This window comes from Muscardinus avellanarius, assembly GCF_963383645.1.
Source record: "Muscardinus avellanarius genome assembly, chromosome: 12".
Taxonomy (NCBI): domain Eukaryota; kingdom Metazoa; phylum Chordata; class Mammalia; order Rodentia; family Gliridae; genus Muscardinus; species Muscardinus avellanarius.
This window is the reverse complement of record NC_137798.1, coordinates 4628276-4648852: the sequence shown is the minus strand read 5'-3', so window position 1 is coordinate 4648852 and position 20577 is coordinate 4628276.

Below are 20577 nucleotides of genomic sequence, written 5' to 3'. Positions count from 1 at the left end.
TGCCTGGCTTGTTTGTTTATTCATTCATTCATTCATTCATTCATTCATTCATTCATTTATTTGTTGGTACTAGGGATTGAACCCAGGGCTATTCTACCTCTGAGTTACACTCCCAGCCCAATTTTATTTTTATTGGAAACAGGGTCTCTCTAGGTTGATGAGAATCTTACTACATGTTGAGCCTGTGCCCGACCTTGTGGTCCTCCTGTCTCAGCTTCCCAAGTACTGGGATTAGAGGTATGAGTCACCACAACTTGTTTATTAATTTTTGAAACAGGGTCTCACTAAGTTGCTAAGGCTGGCCATGAACCTGTGGTCCTCCTGTCTCAGCCTCCCAAGTATTGGGATTACAGGCATGGAACCTCAGCCACCATACCCAGCAATTTATTTCTTACAAAAATCCCACAAGGGGAGTAGTTCCTTCTTTTATATATTTAAAAACAGGTTCTGAGAGAGATGAAGATCTGGACCTTGAAGCCAGTTTTTCCAGCTATAGTTATCTGTTCATTCATTTCTGAGCACCTGTTGCCCTGTGTGTGTGTGTGTGTGTGTGTGTGTGTGTGTGTGTGTGTGTGTGTTTTACTGGGGATTGAACCCAGAAGCATTATACCTCTGAGTCACACCCAGTTCTATTTTATTTTATTTTTTAAATTTACTTTGTACTTGGGATGGAACTCAGGGGCCTTCTACCTCTGAGGTATTCCCCCAGACCTATTTTATATTTTTATTTGAAAACAGGGTTTCACTAAGTTGCTAAGGGCCTCGCTAATTCACTGAGGCTGGCTTCAAACCTGTGATCCTCCTGTCTCAGCCTCCTAAGTACTGAGATTACAAGCGTGAGCCACCATACCTGGCTTGTTTCATTTTTTATTTTGAAACAGGGTCTCACTATGTTGCTGAAGGCCTTGCCAAGTTGCTGAGGCTGACTTTGAACCTCTGATCCTCTTGTCTCAGCCTCTCAAGTACTGGGATTATAGGTGTGTGCTACCATGCCTGGCTTTTGAATATTCTTTTTTTTTTGTTTTTTGGTTTTTTTTTTTTTAGGTACTGGGGATGGAACCCAGGGGCATTCTACCTCCAAGCTACACCCCAGCCCTATTTTTTATTCTTTATTTTGAAACAGGGTCTCACTGAGTTGCAAAGGGCTTCACTAAGTAGCTGAGGCTGTCCACAACCTGTCATCCTCCTGTCTCAGCCTGCCAAGCACTGGGATAACAAGCATGTGCCACCATGTCCAGCTTCCCTTCCCTTCTTCCATCCCTTTCTCCTTTTTTCTTTTCTTCATTTTCTTATTTATTACTGGTTGTAGAACCCAAGAGGCATTCTAACTCTAAGCTACACCTGCAACCCTATTTTATTTATTTATTTATTTATTTATTTATTTTTAGTGGTATTGGGGGTGGAACCCAGGGGCTTTCTACCTCTGGGCTACACTCCCAGACCTATTTTATATTTTATTTGGAAACAGGGTCTTTTAAGCCAGCGGAGGCTGGCTTTGAACCTGCGCGATCCTCCTGTTTCAGCCTCCCAAGTGCAGGGATTACAAGCATGTGCCACCACGCCCGACTTATTTATTTATTTATTTAATTTTTAAACAGTCTCACTAAGTTGCTGAAACTAGCTTTGAACCTGCACTCCTCCTGTCTCAGCCTTCCAAGTGCTGGGATTATAAGCGTGCACCACCACGCCCAATTTAGTGCTATGCAGGGGATGGGAAAGCCTTGCTACACTGGTTCATCTCCATATCCCTAGTGCCTTCAACAGCTCCCTGCACACAGAAGGCGCTCGGTGAGCGCGGTGTTGGACTGGCTGCTCGGAACGCCGCGAGGATGAGGAGGAGCCAGCCTTCCCTCTAGGTACTCACGGTAGCTGGGAGAGGTGGACAGCCCAACATGTTGGTTTGAGTGAGAAAGGCAAACCCTGTTAACGGACAAGCAGAGAGCAGGTTTGCTTTGCTAGGGTGTGCACCGTGGGGAGAGGAAGTTGGGAGGCCCACGGAATGTGGCAAGGAAGGAGTCAGCAGTAGAATCTCTTCTAAAATTACTTATCAGGGCCCCACTTTGTGAGGATGCAGCCCCATCCCTTTGATCCAGGGAGAGGTCGTGTTCCAGTACAGCAGCATGATTGCCAGACCCAGGACGGAAAAAGATGGCCACAGGACAGACTGCCTCAAGGCCAGAGGGCTTCCCAGAGGGCTTCCGGGCTGGGCGCTTGGCAGGGCCGGCCTTCTTTGCCTGCCAAGGCTCGCATGGCTCCATGGGCCAGCCGGGCCAGGGCTGTGCTGAGCAGGTGGACCTTAACCGCAGAGGCTGAGTCTTTCCCAGAGACCAAGCAGAGGGGCTGGGAAGAATAAGCAAGCTCTGCCTCCTGTTCCAGAAGGATGGCTGGCTGGCCCAGCAGTCTGGGAGGGAATGGCCTCATGCCGAGGGTAAAATGGGGCTGCAGTAGAGGTGAGCTCCTGGCTCCACTACTCTTTAGCTCTGGGGCTCAGGAAAGCCCGTGATTACTCCGTCATTGGCACACTATCTGTTGAAGATGATGATGAGGCCCACCTTTCAGTGTGTGTGTGTGTGTGTGTGTGTGTGTGTGTGTGTGCGCGTGCGTGTGCGTGTGTGTGTTACTGGGAATTGAACCCAGAGGCATTCTACATGCTCAGCCCTATTTTATGTTTAATTTCGAAGCAGGGTCTCACTAAGTTGCCGAGGGCCTCCCTATGTTGATCAGGCTGGCTGCGAACCTGTGATCCTCCTGTGTCAGCCTGCCAAAGTACTGGCTTAGAGGTGTGTACCACTGTCCCTGGATTTCCTGAAAATCTTAATTATAAATATTTTCATTTTTATGATCAGAAACCTATATTCATTTGTTTAAAACACTAACTCAACATCTAGAAAAAGAAAAACTTGACCAAAATTGTTCTAAAGCAAGACTTCAGGTCACTTTAGCTTCACTAAAGCCAGTGACATAAACAACCACTGTGTCCTGGCAAATAAGCCTCTGTTGGGCAATCCCTGTGGGCTAAAGAAAAGCCTGTGCTAGGTGTACAAGTGAGGACATCTCGTTCTCCTTCAGTATTGAGGATTGAACCCAGGGGGTGCTCTACCACTGAGCTGCATCCCCAGCCCCTCCCTTTTTTGGTACTGGGGATTGCCTGATTTTATTTTTATTTTCAAGCAGAATCTCACTAGGTTGACAAGAGTCTCACTACTTGTTGAGGCTGGCTGTGAACCTGCGATCCTCCTGTCTCAGCCTCCCACGAACTGGGACTACAAATGTGCACCACCATGCCCGGCTGAACCCAGAACATTGTACTTCTAAGTTCCACCCCAGCCCTGTTGCCATGTATGTTTTTATTTATTTATCTGGTACTGAGATTGAGCCCGGGGGTATTCTACCTCTGAGCTACAATCCCAGTTTTATTTTTTATTTATTCGTTTATTAATTTATTTAGTATTTGGAATTGAACCCAGAGACATTCTACCTCCAAGCTACACCCCAGCCCTATTTTATTTTTATTTTGAAATAGGGTTTCATTGTCTTGATGGGAGTCTCACTATTTGCGGAAGCTGTCCTCGAACCTGGATTCCTCCTGTCTCAGTCTCCCAAGTACTGAGATTAAGGCATGCTCCACTACTCCTGGCTTATTTATTTATTATTTATTTATTTTTATTTTATTTCATTTTTTTTTGCAGAACTAGGGATTGAACCCAGGGGCATTACCTCTGAGCTACACCCCCAGTCCTATTTTTTTTTTTTAGTCCTTTAGTTTGAAACAGGGTCTCACTAAGTTGCAGAGGGCCTCACTAAGTGGCTGAGGCTGGCCAGGAACCTGTGAGCCTCCTGTCTCAGCCTCCCACTTATTTTTTTCATTTTGAAATAGGGTCTTGATACACTGCTGATGCTGGCCTCGAGCCTGTGATCGTTCTGGTTCTCAACTTCCTAAAGACTGAGATTATAGGTATGTACCACCATGCCTAGCTTACAACACCTACTTTTTAAAGAAGCTGAAATTCTCTACCTTGTTTTTGAGCAGCCGCCATGTGCTCAGCACTGTGCTTGGTCTGGGCTGGGTCCTGAGGGTGTGAAGGTGGCTCATGGCCTCGGTGTCCCTCCTTAGAGCAGGGCCTGTCTTCTAGAGGTCTGGAGGTGGGGCTGTTGCGGCTGCGCTAAGCACCGGGCTTGACGCAGAGCCAGGCCCCTGCGTAGAGTGTCGGTTTCTCTTACATTAGGGGAGCCTGCACAATGGGTGCTGAGGAGAATGGGCGCCCTCTGCCTGCCAGACCTCCTGAACTTAGCCCCTTCCTCAGCTGGCTCCTGTTCAGGGGGGATCTGGCTTCCGCCATTGGTTGCTTCCACTCGGGTTTCCCTGGACCCAGCTCCTTCCCTTCAGTCCCTCCTGGTCCTCTGCAGGGACCTAGGATCAGCCTCCTCCATCCTTACCCTTCTCAACTGTGCCATCATTATCAATGGGGCAGAATTTGAAACCCTCTGTATTCAGACTGCTGGAGAGCTGGGCCTCTGCCTCCACTCGCAATGAGAAGAGAACTCCACTCTTCGCAGAATGAAATCTTCTGCCGGCTCCTGCTGTCCTCTGCTCTCAGGAGATCCAGTCATCGTGAGACGTGAGCAGTCAACTCCTCCCATCCCGGGGGCTCTGTTCTTACCCTCTCAATTCCAGGACTCTGGGTAACTGCTGGGATGGCTGCCTAAGGCCCTTGGGCCTCTACGTGACAGGCAGGGAGGCAGGGAGGCAGATGGAAAGGGTGAGGCTGGCCTCACTCAGGGACAGCCCAGTCATCAGGGCCAGACCCACAGGGACCCAGACAGAGCCCCAGCTTGGGAGCCCCACAGTGTCTCTGCGCATTAACCTTGCTCCCACACCCACAGAACATAGCCACTGGACACTCACGTGACCCCACAAAGCGGTCAGGAGCCTGGGGAGTAGCTCACACTGGGAAAATAAGAAGGTAATTTTAAAAACACAAAGGATTAACTATTTCATATTTCTCTGTGGTCAATGCGTCAATGCATGTGTAAAACAAACAGAAAACAAAACATAAGAAAAAACTGGAGTGGCTGAATGTGCGAGTGCACGTTTGTAATCCCAGCTACTCGGGAGGCGGTCCCAGGAGGATCGCTTGAGCCTAGGAGGTCACTGCCAGCCTGGTCAATGACATGAGATCCCATTTCAAACAAACAAGAAATACATACCCCAGGTAGTGTGCATGTCTGTAATCCCAGTACTGGGGAGGCCGAGACAGGAAGATTGAAGGTTTGAAGCTAGTCTCAGTAATTTAGTGAGACCCAAGTCAGAGGTAGAATGCCTCTGAACGATACTGGGTTCAATCCTCAGTATAAAAAGAATGGGGGGTGGGTGGCTGAGGACGCAGCTGCAGATGGAGAAGAGCATTTACTTCACTTGGGAGTGCTCTTGGGCTCAATCCCTAGCACTGAGGTGAGAAAAGACTGGAATCCCTGTACTTGGGAGGCTGAGACAGGAGGGCTGGAGGTGCGAGGACAGCCTCAGCAAGTAGTGAGACTCTCATCAGCCTAGTGATACCCTGTTTCAAAATAATAAATCAGCTACTACTTAGTGAGGCCCTCTGCAACTCAGTGAGATCCTGTTTCAAAATAAAGAATAAAAAATAGGGCTGGGGGTGTAGCTTGGAGGTAGAATGCCCCTGGGTTCCATCCCCAGTACCGCAAAATCAATCAATCAATCAATCAATCAATCAATCAGGCTGGAGGTGTAGCTCCAAGGTAGAATGCCTCGGGTTCAATCCCCAGTACTGCATGTGCACGCGTGCGCGCGTACACACACACACACACACACACACACACACACCTGTGTGTGTATGCTTTATTCACTATTTCTAGCATGCTACTTAGCATGGACATATTCATAGTTCTTCTTCTTCTTCTTCTTCTTCTTCTTCTTCTTCTTCTTCTTCTTCTTCTTCTTCTTCTTCTTCTTCTTCTTCTTCTTCTTCTTCATCCTGCTCCTCCTCCTTCTTCTTTTCTCTCTCTGTGTCTCTGTGTCTCTGTGTCTCTGTGTCTTTGTCTCTGTGTCTCTCTGTGTCTGTGTCTGTCTCTCTCTCTCTCTCTCTCTCTCTCTCTCTCTCTCTCTCTCTCTCTCTCTTGCAGTACTGGGGATGCAACCCAGGGGTATTCTACCTCCTAGCTACACCCCCACCCAGCTCTATTTATTTATTTTATTTTTTATTTTTTATATTTTGCGGGTCTGGGGATGGAACCCAGAGGCATTTTATCTCTGAGCTACACCCCCAGCCCTATTTTTTATTCTTTATTTTGAAACTGGGTCTCACAGAGTTGCAGAGGGCCTCACTAAGTAGCTGAGGCTGTCCGTGAATCGCGATCCTCTAGTCTCAGCCTCCCAAATGCTGGGATTACAAGTGTGTGCCATCACGCCTGGCTCCAGCCCTATTTTTTATTCTTTATTTTGAAACAGGGTCTCACTGAGTTGCAAAGGGCCTCACTAAATAGCAGCTGAGGCTGTCCTCAGTTGTGATCCTCCCGTCTCAGCCTCCCAAATGCTGGGATTACAAGCGTGCGCCACCACGCCGGCCTTCTCATTTTGTGTGCATGTGTATGGTATTGGGACTTGAACTCAAGACCCAAGGACTTTCTACCTCTGAGCTACACTCCAGCTTTATTTTTCACTTTGAAACAGGGTCTCACTAAGTTACTGAGTGTTGGCCTCAAACATGAAATATTGCAGGTGTGTGTGTGTGTGCTCCTGGGCCTGCTGAGGCTTTTTTCTTTTTGAGTACTGTGAATTAATTAAATTTAGGGCCTCGCAAATGATAGGCAAGTGCTCTGTCACTGAGCTACATCCCCAGTCCTATTTGCCTGCCTGCCTCCCTCCCTCCCTTCTTTCCTTCCTTACTTCCTTCTTTCCTTCCTTCATTCCCTCCTTTGTTTGTGTGTATGTCTGTATGTTTTACTGGAGATCAAAGCCAGGGGTGCTATACCACTGAGCTACATTCCTAGCTTATTAATTTAATTAATAATTTATTTTGGCAGTGAATATTGAACTTTGAGCTATACCTCCAGCCCTTTTTATTTTTTTTGAAACGAGATTTCACTAAGTTGCTGAGGCTAGCCTCAAACCTGTGATCTTCTTGTCTCAACCTCCCAAGTACTAGGATTATAGGTGTGTGCCACCACACACAGCTAGCCCTATATTTATTTATTTATTTATTTATTTATTTATTTATTTATTTATTTATTTTGCGGTACTGGGGATGGAACCCAGGGACATTCTACCTCCGAGCTATACCCTGAGCCCTATTTTTTATTCTTTATTTGGAAACAGGGTCTCACTGAGTTGCAAAGGGCCTCACCAAGTAGCTGAGGCTGTTCATGAACCACGATCCTCCCGTTCATCCTCCCAAATGCTGGGATTACAAGGGTGCGCCACCATGCCCGACTTTTTTTAAATTTTTAAGTATATGTTTATTTATTTTTGTGGTACTGAGGATTGAGCCCAGGGTGCGTTCTATCTCTGAGCTACATCCCCAGCCTATTTTATTTTTTATTTTGAGACAACCAGGAAATGCCGTGTGTGCACTGGTCTTAAGTCTGTGATCCTCCTCTTTTTTTTTTTTTTTTTTTTTTTTGAGACAGAGACTTGATACGTTGCTGAGGCTGACCTCACTCCTGCGGTTTTGTTTTTTTCTGAGCCTTCTGAGTTGCTAGGATTACAGGTGTGTGTCACTGTTCTGGGCCATATTTATATTTATTGAACTGAACTGAATTTCTGTGCCTGTGTAGTGTCCATGATCTCTGATAGAGATGCAGAGAGTAGCCATAGGTCCCCAGAAATTGTTGGAAGAGAACAAATGGTTCCTGTGCCCAGGGGAGATGAGTGGCGCAGACAGTGCTGATCCTGGGCACGATATGCCAGACGGCAAATGTCTCCCCAGCCCCTTCTACAGATGCTCCTGGCTCGAGGCCCCGTTCTCCCCTGTCATCTCTCCGTCGCTGTCTTCTTTTGGTTAGGTCATAGCTCCAAAAGGGCCCTTGGTCTGGGAAACACACCCATCTTGCGTCTCACCTTCTTGAAGAAGGTTCTTTCTGTACCTTTCCGGCTAATGTATTAACAACAGAGAGAAGAAAATGTTTGTGTCCACTTGTGGGCTTTCTCTTCCTCTGAGGTACAGAATGTACATTTTAACTGGTGTGGTCTGGAGACAATGCCCCCCCCCCAGTGTCTTTTATTTCAGTCCAGACAGGGAGAGAGGGAGGGAGGGAGGGAGGGAGAGAGAGAGAGAGAGAGAGAGAGAGAGAGAGAGAGAGAGAGAGAGGCAGAGGCAGGCGGGCAGTGATGTCAGAGGAGAGACTGTGGGGGCGGGAGAGCCAGACAGGGCAGCACAGAAATTGCGCCATATTGCTACCTGGCTGGGCTGTTCAGTCATAGAGACGGTGGAAGAGGGAAGGCCCTGGGATCTGGGATGAGCCTTCTCAGGAAGGCTTCCCGTCCCACCTGTCTGAGGCTCCTTCAGGGGTCGTACACGCCATCATGGAGCCTCAGAGGCTGCCCACCTTAGCAGCTGCGGTGATGCCAGTGGGGTCACACGCAGAGACTCAGATGTATGTACAGCAGGGACCATGCAGCGCAGGAGAGCAATGGATGTCAACAGAAAGCAAGCTAGTGAGGTGAGACAAAGACAGCCACTGACGCAGCTACCTGATGTCCGCCTCCCCTGCACACCCGCCTTGGGAGCCCCTCGTCCCCGTACTGCGCACCCCCATGCACACTGACACGCTGGGACCCAGGCTGACGTTACTGCGGGCGTGAGGCCTTCTGCGAGGAGGAAGACGCAGAGGCCGGGCCTGGAGGGAGGGGCTCGGGCGGCCAGGGAAAGGGGGGACCGCGGAGGAAAGGTAGCGACAGGGGGTGGGGCAGGTCCCCCGGACTGCGAGGGCGAGGGGGGGTGGCAGTGGGGGTGTCGAGAAACGAGAAAATTGACCTGGGAGGATGAGGGCGTATGACACCCGCCCCCCGCCCGGGGAAGGGGATCTGGGGAAGGAATGGGTAATGAACGCGATGACAAATGGCGATTCATGAGAATACCTGGAGCAAGGTGCCGAGAAGATCCGCGAGCCGGGGCTGCGGACAGATCCTCCCTCCAGTCCAGGGAGCTGCGGTCGGGGGGCTAGTGATCCCCCTCCGGCCGCCGCGCCGGTTCCCGACGAAGGCCAAGGGATGGGTGGCTGCAGCAGCTGCGGCCGCCGCCACCGTCCATGCCCGTGGGCGGCGCCGCTGTCCGAGCTCTGGTGCTGAAGCCGCGGCAGTGGCGGGCTGATGCGCATGCGTCAGCGCCCGCAGCCCAGTCGCTGGGCGGGGCCGAAAAGATTCCAGCCAATGGGCGTGGAGCCGGAGTGGGGGCAGGGATGGAGGCTCCCCGCCGAGTCTCCGCGCTGGGTGGGGGCTCGCAGTATGGCCGCCTGGCCGGGGTGCAACCCCCCACCCTAAACCCGGTCTTAGAGCTGCCATTCGGAGACCGAGCGTCTACCGCTTCCGGGGGTCTTCTCGTAAGGACCGAGGGGGCACGGCCAGTGCAGAAATCACAACCTGAAACGCTGCCTTGCACCCCGAGTTTCAGAGCGCAGGGCGCCAAGGGGAGGGAGAGATTGGGTGACTCGAGGCCCACTTTCCTCTCGGATGCGCTCGGTGACCCTCTGCTTCGCAGTGGGGCGAGGCGTCTGCTCAGTCGGGGCTTCCTGCCCGGACCTTTGGAGCTGGACCTGGTCTGCGTCACTCGGCGGCAGAACCAGACTCCGTTATTGAAGTGCGCAATACGGGGAGGAGGAGGGAGAAGAGACGTGTTCGCTGGAAAAGCGCGCAGCCCCCTTTCATGTGGTCACCACTAGCCCCCGCCTCAGCCTGAGAGGGACCCCATAGTCACACACTCCAGGGAACATGTCCTCTCCCACACTGGAGAGAGCTGTGAGGGCGGGGAGAGCACATTTGGGCGAGCTGTGCCATGGCCAGGCCTGGCTGGAGGCTGCAGCAGAACCTCCATAGATACCAGCAGGACGAGAAGCCTGGGGGCAGGGCAGTGGAGAAGTTCCCGGATGTCAGCATTGGCTAGGCAGAAAGGGTTTCACCGCAAGCAGGCTGTCCAGGGCCTGTCTGCAGAGCCTTGGGGCTGGGGAGACTGGAACCCAGGAGGCCTTGGACTAAAGATATCCCCTAAATGCACAGCCGTGCTGGTCTATGCAGGCACAGGACATGGGGATAGGCGGGAATGTGGAGGTTGTAGATCCACACAGCTTGCAGCATGGCTGGAGAGGTCAAGGGCCAGCCGTAGTTGGTGGCAGCTGGGCAGGGTGTGGTCAGGCCAGGAGATGGCTGCTACCATCCCTTCTTGCAGCTTGTGGCAGAGAAGGGGCAGTGTGCGGAGGGAGTCCTCTCTCTTCCTCATGGGCCTTAGGGACGGCCTCCTGCACGTGGTGGCCTTCAGCTGGCTGGGAAGGCTCTGACATTGTGGAGGTAGGAGAGGGGAGGGCATTCCTGACCTGGGGTGGAGACGGGGTCTCAACAGAGTTGGAGGTTGGAGGGTTCCGTGTATTTTGAGGGACTGGTGGGGAATCCATCTGGTTATAGGAGCCTGTGAAGGGCTTGGATGTATAGACTGAGGCCCGTGAGCTGCGCCTTGGGAGGCCCCAGTCTGGGTGTGCAGGGTGGGGTAGGTGAGGGGCCATGCTGAGGCCCTAACGGGAGGGACAGAGGGGAAGAGGAGGAGGGACCAAGGCAGCCCCAGGCCGTGGGCATCGCTGGGCCTGAAACCCGTGTCCGCATCCGAGGAACTGGGAGGCAGCGCCCGCTGATGCAAGTTGGACGTGAAAGAAACAAGCTCTCCTGAGAACAGAACACCGCCGTCAGGGGCTGTTTATTAGGGAGAGAAGATTCTGGTCCAGGGCCTGGGCCGGGTGGGCAGGGCGGCCCCGCTCAGCTCCTCATCTCCTGGAGTACTTCTTTTTCTTTAGTGATGTGGAGGACCAGGGGGGTTGCTTTTCCCAGGAGTGTGGTCCTTGCCTGGCGCAGGTGGGTGCCCATCAGGTCCTGGGGGGTTGCTTTTCCCAGGAGTGTGGTCCTTGCCTGGGCCAGGTGGGGGCCCGTCAGGTCCTGGGGAGTGGCCGCCAGGGCCCTGAAAAGTCAAACAGGCAACATCACTGAAGACAGTGCCTGTCAGGTGCAGTCCTCCCCCTTGCCCACCGCCCAGGGGCTCAGGACCCGGCACTAGCAGGGCTAGCGGGGGGCTGGCAGGGAGCAGAGGAGGCCCCTACACCTGCAGCCCCGTGAAGCCGCTGACTCTGAGCAGACAAGAGGGAGGGACCTCCTTGAGCCGCGCTCCCCTCCTTGAGCTGGCTCTGGCTCCCACTCTCTGCCCTGTGTTCATTTTATCTGTAGCTAGGAAGCAAAGTGATTTCATCTTCCCCTTCCCCCACCCAGGGCCCCTGCAGGGAGATTTTAAGCTTTGCCATGCCAGAGCTGCAGGCTCACTGTGCTTAGAAGCCAGAGGAAGGCGGGGAGTCGCAGAGCAGCTCAGAGAGGGCCAGGGCAGGGGAGACAGAGGCCAGCGCAGGGAGGTCAGTGAGGGGGAGGAGGGACGGGAGGCGGGTGGGAGCCGAGGGCAGGAGCTGGGGGGAGAAGGTGCATGTCCTCTGCATAAGTAGGAGGTCCGTGTGCATGAACAGGCTGTGTGCTGGGCACATGCGAATAGCTATGTGTGGGTACGTGTGCAAGGTTAGATACATATATGTGCCTGCTGAGCACATAAATACATGCATGCAGCCCATGGTTATTTGTACATGAGAATGTGGGGGGGGGCATGTGTGAATGAGCATGTGTGCACGTGTCCATGTATGCCTGCCAGTGCCATCCTGAAGGAAGGGAGAGACTGAACAAATCAAGTTAGAAAACACAGTCGCATTGTACCCCACAAAAGGGCCTGGAATAAGGAGCCGCTGTGCCTTATGCTCTGGCTGGTACTGCTCCTGAGGCCCCTGGGCCAGGGCAATGGCTCCTTGCTTCCCCAGGCCCAGCAGAGGGGAGGGAGAGCCCTCCTTGCTGCTGTCCTAGGACACCCAGGCAGGCTATGTCTCCATCCACACTCCAGGGATGGGCTCACTCCCAGCCCTGCTTCTGATGAGGGCTGGGTGCAGTGGAGAAGGTTCCAGGGCTGGGTCTGTGCTGGACCCTGTGAGCACAGCCCCTCCCCACCCAGGCTCTAGGACCCGCCCCAGCGACTTTCTCTGTGGCCCTTTCTCAGCTGGCCACAGACCCAGGCAGGAGCCTGTGCCCTGTGGCTGGTGGGGGTGGTGGGAGGCAGCCAGTCCTCTGCCTGCAGTGTATGTGGGGCTCAGGAGCGAGCCAGCTGTCCAGCCAGGCTGCGGGGTAGCAGGCAGCAGGAAGCATGGAAGAGGCTCCAGGCAGCAGGGGAGGAAGGCTGCAGGGCAGGGCACTGAGCAGGGAGAGGCAGCTGGAGAGAAGGAGAGGGCTCAGGGAGGTGGGGCGGCAGGGGCGGGGACTGCCAGAGCCTGTGTCCTGGGCTGCCCTCAGCCTGCTCCTGACTTCTCTGTGGTCCTGGGGTCTAGGTAGGAGCCCGGGTGTGGAGGGCGAGGCGCAGGGGCGGGAGGGGAGAGGGCTGGGAGGTTCGTACCTTGTGACCTGTGGGAGAGGAAGAGAGAAAAGACAGCAGCTTCAGTGGCTTGGTTGTGCAGCGCCAACCCTGTGCTCAAGCTGCGCTGATGGCGACCACACACTCCCGCCCCCTAAGGCTCTTCAGACTCTGCAGACACCATCCCTGATTCATCCACTCCAACAGCTTGGACTTGAAGGTCAATGCACAGCTTTGGCGGCTGTCTGTCCCTGCACGTCAAGGCCAGCTGCGCTGGGTGGCCTGGGCCAGCGAGGAGGAGCTCCTGTCTGCAGTGCTGGCCAGCTGCAGCCTGGCTTGGTGCTGGCCAAGCTCCTCTGCCGGGGCTCACCTGCTCGCTCCTGTGCCTTTGAGGATGCCAATGGCATCTCTGCTGAGCGCCGGTTCTGGGCGCAGCCTGGCCTCGCTCCCCTGGCCTCGCTCCCCTGGCCTCGCAAATAAGAGAAGAGGCACTGCCTCCTTCTTTCCTGAGGCTGAAGGTCTAGGGAGATGGAGGACGTGCTCACGTGTGTCTTAAGCTGTGACCGTGTGCCATAGGATATGAAGGCTCACCTGCATTTTGGAGCCCTGCATCCACCTACACACACAAACACACACACACAAACTCTCTCTCTCTCACACACACACACACAAACTCACACACACACACACACTGAGTTTTTGTGTGCAGTATACATATATAGTTTTGGTGTGTAATATATACTCACACATGCACACAGTTTTGGTGTGTAGTACACACAGTTTGATGTGCAATACACACTCAGTTTTGGTGTGCAATTACACTCACAGTTTTGGTGTGCAGTACACATACAGTTTTGGTGTGTATTAAACACACACAGTTTTGGTTTGTAGGATACACTCACACACATAGTTTTGGGGGGCAGTAGATTGGCTTCCTGCCCCTGCCTTCACCACTCTCCTCCTCATCCTCCCATCCTCCCCCTCCCAGCCTTCCAGCCTCCCAGCCTCCAGCCTCCCAACCTCCCAACTTCCCAGCCTCCCAGCCTCCCGTTCAGGCTGCTCACCTGGATCCATGTGGATGAGGTGAGAACAGAGCGTGACAGGAGAAACACCTGTGGTCCAACAGAGTACGCTTAGTTTGCAGTGACCTCGTCTCCCTCTTCCCTTCCTCCCTCCCACGGATGCACACACCCTGTGAGGGTGAACCCAGGCTCTGGTGTGGCACCGACTGTGGAGCTGGCCCTCTGGGAGAAAACAGACAGGAGACGTGGCCTCAGTCCCGTCCTCCTCACCCGGCCCCACTCCAAGATCCCCCCAGATCGCAACATGTGCGAATCCACTTCCACCTGGGCCAGTTTCAATCATGGGCAGGATTTGAGTGCTTGCCTGGTGCCCGTCACAGGACCCCTCACCGAGAGGTCGCTGTGCAAACACTGGACACAGGGTGCGAGAGGACTGGGAGACCAGGGCACCCCGAGCAGGGAGAGCAGGGTGGGTGGCGGGGTGGGGGCTCGGGGAGACCCAGGCCGCCTGTGACCTTAGGACAAGTGAAGGGAGAGCCTTGTGGGGTCCTGGCTGCTCTTGCTGCCTCCTCCTCAGCACTGGAAGCCCGTGGGAAGCTAGAGGTCTCCACCAGCTGTTGCACCCAGTGAGCCCTGCTGCCAACAGATGGCGCTGCTGAGGGTGGCCTGGTCCTCCTTGGGGCTGGCTAGTCGTGTTGCAGTGCACACAAGTGAGCTTAAGGACCAAATAACCTGGCCTCAGGGCTCTCTACACTTGTATGGTGATGGGCATATGGCTCTGAGTCACACACACACACACGCACACACACACACCACTGGCCCCATGCAAACCACCGTCTTCTGCACCTCACCTCGGAAGCCATCCCTTCTTTTATTTTGGATGCTGGGGATCAAATCCCTTGTTCATGCAAAGCAGGTGCCCTACGCTGAGCTATGCTCCAGCTCCAATTGGGCCCCTGTTTCATCAGCTTCTATGTATGCCGCAGACATTCAGTTGAAGTCAGACTCAGAACTATGCCTCTGGTCCTACTGGCTCCCACACACCATGACGGGAGCTGTCCCCTTAGCGATGGTGCTGGAAGAGACCGGGGTGGGGGCCTACTTGGAGGGAGAGGTAAGGGGAGCCTAGGCCCAGTCAGGGTCTGGTTAGAAGAAAGAGAAAAGGCTTTCCTTGGAATATCATTTTCTAATTCAGGCCCTGTTATCTGAGGGACAGATGTGGCGAGGTACCTAGTGCAATCCCTTCAGTCCTCAGCTGAGCCCTTCTTCCTGACATGGCAGAAGCCATAAGTCACTTATAACTCAGGTAGAGAGTGAGGCGCAGGGGCCCAGCCAGGAGCAGGGCAGGACAGACGGCTGGACATGAACACAGATACACAGGCACAGGGCACAAGGATACAGCTTGCACTAGAGTCCACCAGCACACACATGCTCCACGGTCTCCCTCACCTTGATACAGGCATAGGCACTAGTTCAATGTGTAGATCGCTCACCCAGAGGGGCCACGGCCACACGAGCTCCCAGCACACCCTCCCAGAGTCCCTCCCTCTGGCGGCCTCAGCCAGCAGCGCCAGGTCCTCACCTGAGAGCGCAGCGCAGGAGCGGGATTCCCAGGCTCTGCTGCCCGGGTGTATTTGTACAGGACAGGGAGTGGCCGGGGTGGGTCAGGTGCACGGGGACTGTCGTCCAGGGGCACCAGGAAATGAGGAGGGACGGGCTATTCTGGGCAAAGGGCAGCTAGAAGCAGGATGTGTGTGGGCAGGTTGGAGGGAGGAGTGGGGAGAGTCGGGGACCAGTCACGACCGGATTGCTCTGTTAGTGAGATGCCCTGAAGTCACAGCAGGGACCCCCGCCATGGCAAAGCTGCTCAGCACCAGAGCCCAGCTGTAAACTCTGCAGCTTCCCCTCAGTGCCAGGCCGTGCAGGAGGCTTCACATACCGTAGTTAACCCACCGCCCCTACAGACTAGGCAGGGTGGTCACCTTCCACAAGTGGAGGCGGAAATAGTGACCCTCGTGAAGGACCAGGTAGGATCCTTGTCCTGGCGCCAAGACCAGGCCAGAGATGCTCAGCTCAGAAAGTTCTCCTGGAATGGGAGTCACACAGAAAAGGAGGGTGTAGACAAGGGGAAGAGATGCAGGAGGTGGGAACCTGGCTGCCGGCTCGCCTGTTTCTGCGCGAGCCCCTTGTGGACTGTGCGCTGCCACCCTGCTCAGTGTGCCCCCCATGGACCAGGAGCCCTGCCCCAGCTCTCCTGTCTGCCTGGCTGCGTGCTTCTGTGTCTCCTGCTCCAGTGGCGTCTGTGCTGCTCAAATCAGGGTCAGTGGTTCTTAGTGACCTGTGTATCCCAGGGCCGTAAACCCCAGGAGCAGTTCTCCTGGCATTAGCAGGTTCTCAATAAATTTTTTTTTGTGGTACTGGGGGTGGAATCCAGGGGGTTTTCTACCTCTGGACGCTACTCCCAGACCAATTTTATATTTTACTTGGAAACAGGGTCTCATAAGTTGCTAAGAGCCTCACTCAGTAGCTGAAGCTGGCTTCGAACCCGTGCGGTCCTTCTGTCTCAGCCTCCCAAGCGCTGGGATTATAAGCGTGCGCCACCACGCCTGGCCTCAATAAATATTTGAATGATTGGAGCACTAGCATTAGTTATTGTTGGGTAATAACTGGCTTCATTTTCTGTGCTTTTTATTTGTGGGTTTTTTCTCCTCTTTTCATATTTATTTATTTACTTATTTATTTATTTAGTGGTTCTGGGAATTGAATCCAGGGGCATTCTACCTCTGAGCTGTATACCTCCAGCCCTGATTTATCTTTCTAATTTGAAACAGGGTCTCACTAAGTGATGGAGGGCCTCACAAGTTACTGAGGCTGGCTTTGAACCTGTGATCCTCCTGTCTTGGCCTCCCAAGAATTACCAGCATGTGTCACCACGCCCAGATCTGTTTACATATTTTTTAAAATATTTTTTTTCTGGAAGAAGAAGAAGAAAAAAAAGTGCCCTTCCCGGATCTTACAACGCCGGGCCAAGCAGAGGGTTTCCAGGAGGCCGTCCCCTCGAGGCAAAGGGCTCAGCTGCCCCTGTTTTAAGCAAGTTCAGGTGCACAGGGAAATCCGATGCTGGAAAGTTAGAGCGGCCATGAATTCCAGGTTCTCTTGTAACAAGGCTGAAGCAAATAGCTGCATTAGAACTTCAGTAGGTTCATTTTGTAAAAATGTCATGGGTCTGGGGCCATGGTGGAGCGTTTACCCAGCCCTTGCATTGCACAGGGTTCTTGATTCAATTCTTAGCACACACACCCCAAAAATAACAGCGACTTCCAAGAGGAATGAAAACATAGGTCTTCAGAAGTAGATGTCGTCAAGCGCGCAGCCAGCCTCTGCAACTTAGCGAGACTCTGTTTCAAAACAAAGAATAAAAAAATAGGCAGGAGTGTAGCTCGAGGTAGAATGCCCCTGGTTGGAGTCTTATTACTACAAAACAAAGAAATAAAAAACAAAACACAGAATCGGCCGGCGCGTGATGGCGCACGCTTGTAATCCCTGCGCTTGGGAGGCGGAGACAGGAGGATCGCGCAGGTTCGAAGCCAGCTGTGCTGGCGTAAGAGACCCTGTTTCAAAAATATAAAATAGGTCTGGGAGTGTAGCCCGGAGGGGACTTCCAGGAACCCCAGTACCAAAAAAAAAAAAAAAAAAAAAAAAAAAACCAGATTGAAATGTACTGAATAGCTTATAGTAGTTTGGGAACACCTAAATATTGAGACTTTTTGATGTTCATTAATAAGGAAATGCATAAACAAACTGTGGTGAAGGCATTTGATAACCATAGGCATTATTTTGGTGCATGCATTCCATAAGAAAAAAAATGGTGAATACCAGCTAAAATGTGATGGAATCTCAGACAATGATGTTAAAGAAGCCAGAAATAAAGATTCTATAGAGGCTACTTATAGCTATAAATTCTAGAAGATATAAACTAATTAATAGTGGCAGCAGACCAGTGGTTGCCTAGGGCTAGGGTGGAGGCTTAGGTGTGGAAGGAAACACTGGGAAAGGGCTGAAGAAATGTCTGGGTTGATGGATAAAGCCAGTATTTTACCCTTGACGGTTCCATGAAGAACACAGGGCAAAACATCAAAACCACCGTTTAAATGTACGCAGTCCATGGCACATCAATTTCACCTCAATTAGAGCTGTGAAACTAAAAGTACCATAACCACCATCAGAAAACAACTAGACACCGGGTGGTGGCACACGCCTGTCATCCCAGTACATGGGAGGATGAGCTGGGAGGACTGCAGATTTGAGGACAGCCTCAGCAACAAGCAAACCGCCAAGAAACCTAAGAAGACTATGCTTCGACATAAAAAAATAATAAAAATGAAAAGGGCTGGGTGTGTAGCTCAGACGTAGACTGTCCTTGGACTCATTTCCTGTAGCTCAGACGTAGACTGGCCTTGGGTTCATTTCCTGTACCATAAAATCAAGTAAACAAATAATAAAGAAAAAATAAAAAAATGAAAGGAAAAAGCAAGCGAGCATCTCAGGTCAGCTCTTGAAGATGATATGACCTTCCCTTCTTTGCTGATTACACACACACACACACACACACACACACACACACACACCCCACACACCGGGGTTCAGAGACACCAAATAACTTGCCTGAGGACCCCAGCCTGTAGTTCTATGAGGGAGTGTGTGAGCCTCAGCCCGGGCGCTTCTTCACATTGGGTCATCTGCTATCTTAGAATGCTCTCGGAAAGCCCCCAGCAAGTTTCGGTAAACTTTGGTTTATGGCTCTGGTTTATGTCTGGGTGGGGCTCCACGACTGTGTGCTGCACACACGGTGTTCCTGGGCTCCAACGGGACCCGGCAGGCGGGCTGTTGCTGTTGGAGGGGCAGAGTGTCAGAGGCAGGTGACAAAGGCTTGGGCCTGCCAGGCTCCCCTGCTCAGCCGGGGCGGGTGGATGGCCCTTCCTGTGTCCCCCACACTGCCCCAGCAGCTCCCCCAGACCTCCCCTTCCTTCCAGGAGTCATTGTTCCTGCAGGGACCCTGGTGCCACGACTTCCCGGGTCTCAGTCTTAGGCAGGCAGCTGCAGAGGAGGCCGTGTTCTGGGGGCCCTTGAGGGGGAGGCGGGTGGTGCTCTGGGTTCCAGCTGCAGAGCCTCAGAGCTGGCCACTGAGTCAGGGTCTGAGGCCCTGGTCCAGGTGTCAGCGGGAGAGCAGGGGAGGCCTGCATGCTGGAGAAGAGCAGGCCCTGTGTTGCAGACAGAGGCACGTGCGTGGCCTGGGCAGGAGGCCGTGGAGGAGTTGCCACCACAGCGGTGGCATGGCGCAGTCAGACTACAGCACACGTGGACTTTCATGGCTTCATCCTGCTCCCAGCCCTAAGATTTCTAGGGCCCGCAGAGTCTCAGCCATGGGCCTCCCCTCTACCCTTGGGTCTGAGTCCTACAGATTGTAAGCGCCCACCAAGTGCTTAGATTCTTGCCTGGCAGAGGGGTGAGGCCCTCCCTGCTGGAAAGCCAGAGTGGAGAAGAAAGGAAGTTGGTGGGACAAGAGGAGCCATTTCTGGGGCGAGGAGCTGGGATCCAGAGAGGAAAAGATGGAGAGGAAGAGGCTAAAGGCCTCCCGGGCAGTGGGGGCCATGGTTGGGGGTTGGGAGGGAGAAGACATGCCATGAAGGCCTGTGGGCAGGACACTGGCCTCCCTGTGACCCCCAGGGCCAGTCAAAAGAGTCAGGAATGCCGGGCATGGTGGCGCACGCTTGTAATCCCCGTGCTTGGGAGGCAGAGACAGGAGGATCGCGCAGGTTCGAAGCCAGCCGCGCGCGCTGGCTTAGGAGACCCTGTTTCCAAATAAAAATGTAAAAAATAGGTCTGGGAGTGTAGCCCGGAGGTAGAAGGGCTTCCAGGAACCCCAGTACCACCAAAAAAAAAAAAAAAAAAAAAGAGTCAGGAAGGCCGCCTGCATTCCAGGCTGCCTCACAGGGTGGGGAGGAGGCCAGAGAGCCAGGTGCCATTGCTGGGTTTAACGTCATGAGGGCAAAGTTGGCCCACACTGGGCGTGGGTTGGAGACAGCACTGCAGGGATGGGCCATCAGCTCGGTGACTCAGTGCAGAGGGGCACGCAGAGACCCCTGGGCAGGAGGCTGTCCCCGGCCTCCAGAGACGCCAACAGCTTCTGCCCTGGCTCAGGCACAGATGGCAGAGCTTGAAGACATCAAGCGACATTACAGGTCCAGGGCTTTGGAGTGCCTTCTGTGAGCGCGGGGCGCTGCTGTGGCCATGGGAACAGTGCGGCCTACTCCATTTCTGGTCCCCCTTCCTTCCCTGGTGCTCTGCCACCCTTGACTTCTGGTGTCCCTAGAGTGGTCCAGGACAGGCTGCTCGGAGGTGTCCCCAGGAACCTCCTCATCCTCCTCCCCCAGAACATCTAGGCCTCCCCAGGGTTCAGGCATGGTCCCAGCTTCAGTGCTGAAAGGGGGAAGGTTCTGGGCAAACTAGGTCATTGGTCACCTGCTCTCCTGCCCCCTTGGGCTGCATCTCTCTCCATGGTGACTGTGGTGACTCTGTGTCCCGGGCCTGCAATTTCAGCCTGTGCTTTCTCAAGCCTGGCTGCCCTGTCCTGCCTAGGAACTTGAAGGCCTGGCAAACATTTCCAACAGGCTGCCTGCAGCCACTCCAGAACACTCCTCAGCCCAGCCTGGCCAGCTCCCACCTAACCCTCACCTTCTGGGGGTCTCTGTCCCCTTCAGGCCTCTTTGGACTTGCCCAGACCCTTCCCCAGAGCGTGTGACCTCCCCCACACAGGGAAGGCCTGTCCCCTCGGGCAGGGGAGAGGCTGCATGTCCCAGGCTGGCCTTCAGCCTCTGCCTGCCCCATCCGCACCACTTCTTCAGGCC